The sequence below is a fragment of the Camelina sativa genome, chromosome 16, assembly GCF_000633955.1.
Source record: "Camelina sativa cultivar DH55 chromosome 16, Cs, whole genome shotgun sequence".
NCBI classification, from domain to species: domain Eukaryota; kingdom Viridiplantae; phylum Streptophyta; class Magnoliopsida; order Brassicales; family Brassicaceae; genus Camelina; species Camelina sativa.
In genome coordinates, this window is record NC_025700.1 from 7,886,047 (window position 1) to 7,890,087 (window position 4,041).

The window sequence follows — 4,041 nt, forward strand, 5'->3', positions numbered from 1 at the left end:
AAAAAAAAAAAAAAAAAAAAAAAAAAAAACAGAGTAGCTGAACGCGTGAATTTCAATCGCCCCCAAAAAACTCTCTCTCGACTCAAACCTAGAACTCCGGCAATCTCAATTTCGGCTAGGAAATGAGAAGCATGCTCGCTCGTTTAAGAATGTGTTGCAGGGCTCGCAAACTATGGTGGACAGAATGGAGGATGATCTCAGGTTTCCATGGGCGGTTAAGATGAATCCAGCTTCACGCAACGTTTTTTTATGGTAAACCCAGAGAGACGATCGATCGGACTTCCAAATTCCTCAATTCAACATTGCTTTCAGTAAGCAGAATGTAACCAAAACCTTGTACTTCCGGATTATTTTTTTACATGCTTGCATCTACTTTTATTTAGTCCCAGTTAGCAACGTTTTTCTTTTCTTTTATTAGTTCAAGCTCGCTCATTACAGCACTTCTTAAAACAAGAACCTCTAGGCTAGCTTAGCTTGCAGGTTCGCTGGTAGAAAAGTTACCTAATATCTGTTTAGCTCATATTCATCCTATGCTATTGTTAGGATGGTCTTCTCTTTTAACTCTCAAACTCTTCTTTATTATATGTAGAGACAGAGGCTCCAAAGGGTATAGCTTATGATGATCTTCTGAATTCTTCAATCCAAAACTGCATGAGTCTTTTTTACAGAGAAGATCCCACAAGCCCTTCTTTGAAATCTAGCATCTAGAATCAAATTAAATTAATTAGTTGGATTGGAAGGGAAATTGGGTGGAATGAGTCAGGTCCTTCAAAATCGAGCATCCATTTTGTACCCAATTTTGCTTTAAATCAAAACCATTGAAGGATCAACTACTCATTCGTGCTTTGTCCGAGGCCCTACTGTTGTTCTTGGTGAGGACCTTTCATCTTAAATAATGCAACTTATGGCTTTTATCTGGTATCTATTACTGTTATCTAAAACAAGGATGCCTTTTATAAAGCTAAGTGCTACAAGTTAGAAGTAGCGTTGGTCACAATATATAAATTTGTTACTATCTCCTCTGTTCCTAGCTTTTAAGTGTTTGTGAATTTTCTTTTTACTTGCGCAAAAAGATGGAAAGGTTTTGCCTCTATGGACTTCCAAAAGGAGGTTAATCTATCTGTAGAGAGGAGGTCCTTCCGGAGCTTCCTAAACAACATTTGAGACAAGGGTAATATTTTTGTTACATTCAACTTTGGAGCTGCCAAGAAAGATTGACGTAAGGTTCCTTCTTCTTGGCTCAGTATTAACGGTTTCGCATAGCAAATGTGTTAATTCTCCAAGTGATTGTTATTGGTGCTAAAAACTCATGTTACAGTGACCATTATGCTAGCTAAATTGTGTCACCAAGTGATTGTTGCTGGTGCTGATACAATCCCTGTCTCTGCTCTCTCTCGATAAACTCAGGTTCTTGTTTCTGTGGATTTATCTATAAATAAAAGTGATTTCTATCTTTTATTTTGATGTTTGTCTTACTTAACTAATTGAAAAATAATATGGGACACCTGGCTTGTAGGAAGTTTTTGGGTGCTATACTGCTATGGATACTTCTGCCTTTAAGAATTTCTGTCCAAATGCTGTCGGTAGGTGTGGACTCTTATAATGGATCTTAAAAACTAAAACAAAACATCTTCTACAGATCAGTTGCGGGACAAGCGATTTCCAGAGGTGATTATTTGTTGATTTTATCACTTGTATTTCTTTTAATTTCTTCTGGAGGAAGGTGTTTTGATCTTCTGTATCTTACATTTTTAAGATCTATAGGTTAAAACTCCACAAGAAAAGTATATCAATTCTGTAATGTTTCAAAAATTATTATTCGAATTCTAAACTCATGGACCAAAGTTTACTAGATAGAAAATATTCCTAGATTATAATTGACTATTTTCTTCCATTGTTATACAGGAAATTTATGGCTGAGGCACTTTTGTCGTTTGGAGTTCAGAAGCTCTGGGACCTTCTTGTCCGAGAATCTGATCGATTTCAATGAGTTAAAGAGCAACTCTCTAAACTCAAAAGTGATTTGAACTTACTTATCCTTCTTGAAAGATGCAGATGCTAAGAAACATGGAAGTGAGACGGTGAGAAACTTTTTGGAGGAGATAAAGGAAATCGTTTTCGACAGAGAGGATATAATCGATACATTTCTTCTAAAGAAAAAATTTGGACAATCAAGTGGTATCCGAAAGCGCATGAGCAGACTTTCTTGCATTATAGGGGATCACAGGGATATTGCTTCTAGTATGGGAGACATGGGTAAGAGAATCTCCAAGGTGATAGGGATATGCAGATCTTGGAGTGCAACAGATGATTTTTGATGGCAGCGAGTATTCACATCCACTACTAGAAACAAAAATGGAGATGCGAAAAACATTTCCTAGCAATAATGACAACGACCTTGTGGGGTTGGAAGAGAATGTTAAGAAATTGGTTGGCTATTTGGTGGAAGAAGATAGCATTCAAGTAGTTTCTATAACTGGGATGGGTGGTATTGGTAAAATTACCTTGGCTCGACAAGTTTTTAATCATGAGATGGTTAAAAATCATTTTGATGGAGTTGTGTATGTGTATTTCACAACAGTTTACAAGGAAATATGTTTGGGAGACGGTCTTGCACAAGCTTAGTTCAAAACATGTTGAGCATAGATAATTAAATATGACTGAAGACGACTTCCAAGAAAAGCTTTTTAAACTGTTGGAAACTAGTAATTGTTTGATCATCCTGGATGACATATGGAGGGAAGAAGACTGGGACAGAATAAAGCCCGTGTTTCCACACAAATATTGTGAAATGCATCTTAATATCTTGTGCCTTATCTTATTCTTAAACTTTGGCTATATACTTGATCAAGAAAAATGTATAGAAAATGAGAAGACCCACTATATAATATATTTCCTTTGGTTAAATATGTATTGTAGGATGGAAGGTACTACTTACTTCTTGTAACGAGAAAGTGGCCTTACGTGCAGATTTAACATGTGTAACTTTTAAACCAAAATATCTAACCTTTGAAGAAAGTTCGACACTATTGGGAAGGATAACATTTCCAAAAATAGACACATCAGGTAAGTTTTCAAGGAAGATAGGTTTTTTTACGTTACTCAAAATAGAATAACTTTTTCTCACGTTTAGTTGCATCGTATAAAAATTACGTGATTTTGTTGTGTAGAATATAAGATTGATGAAGAAATGGAAGAGATGGGTAAGATGATGATCAAACATTGTGGAGGTCTACCATTGGCTGTTAAGGTGTTAGACGGGTTGTTAGCAGCCCATTACATGTTAAGTGAGTGGAAAGGGATATATGAGACTATTAAATCTCACATCGTTGGAGGATATGAAGACATCGATGGCAGTAAAATCAGTTTGGTCTATCATCTATTGTCTATGACCTTTGAAGAGCTCCCTCTTTATTTGAAGCAATGCTTTCTCTACTTTGCCCATTTCCCAAAAGATTATCCAATACATCTCGCAGAACTGCAGTACACCAGCGTGATATTTATCACCCGAAGTGCAAGATTCAGAATCCCAAACTTAGATCTCTCTTGATTATGAAAGAGCAATTCAGTGATATAAAATGGATGGCACCAGGTTTATGTTTCACTAAGCTACATTTGATGAGGGTTTTAGATCTCTCTTGTGCGAAGTTTGAAGGAAGGAAGTTACCCTCTAGCATTGGGAAGCTCATCCACTTGAGATATTTGAATTTATTTTTTACAGAGGTAACTTGTCTACCTTATTCTATGCGGAATCTAAAGCAGTTGCTCTATTTAAACCTAAATAGAGGCAGTTTTACCTACATCCCCAATTTCTTGAAAGAGATGCGAGAATTGGCATACCTTTATCTTCCGCAGGAGATGAATGATAAGAAAAAGTTGGAATTGGGTAATCTAATCAAGCTGGAGACGTTGGTGAATTTCTCAACAAAGAAAAGTAGCGTGAAGGGTCTCCAGCGAATGACAGAGCTAAGGAGTCTCTCAATCCATATTAGAGGTGAAGGGTGTGTAATGGAAACTCTGTCTTCATCTCTAAGTGCACTG

At 36.6% G+C, this 4,041-nt stretch overlaps 2 pseudogenes; both read left to right on the forward strand.

Moving 5' to 3' along the window:
• Nucleotides 1-1,603, forward strand: part of LOC109129460 — a 7,745-nt pseudogene extending 6,142 nt beyond the window's left edge.
• Nucleotides 1,912-2,874, forward strand: LOC104750132 (annotated as a pseudogene).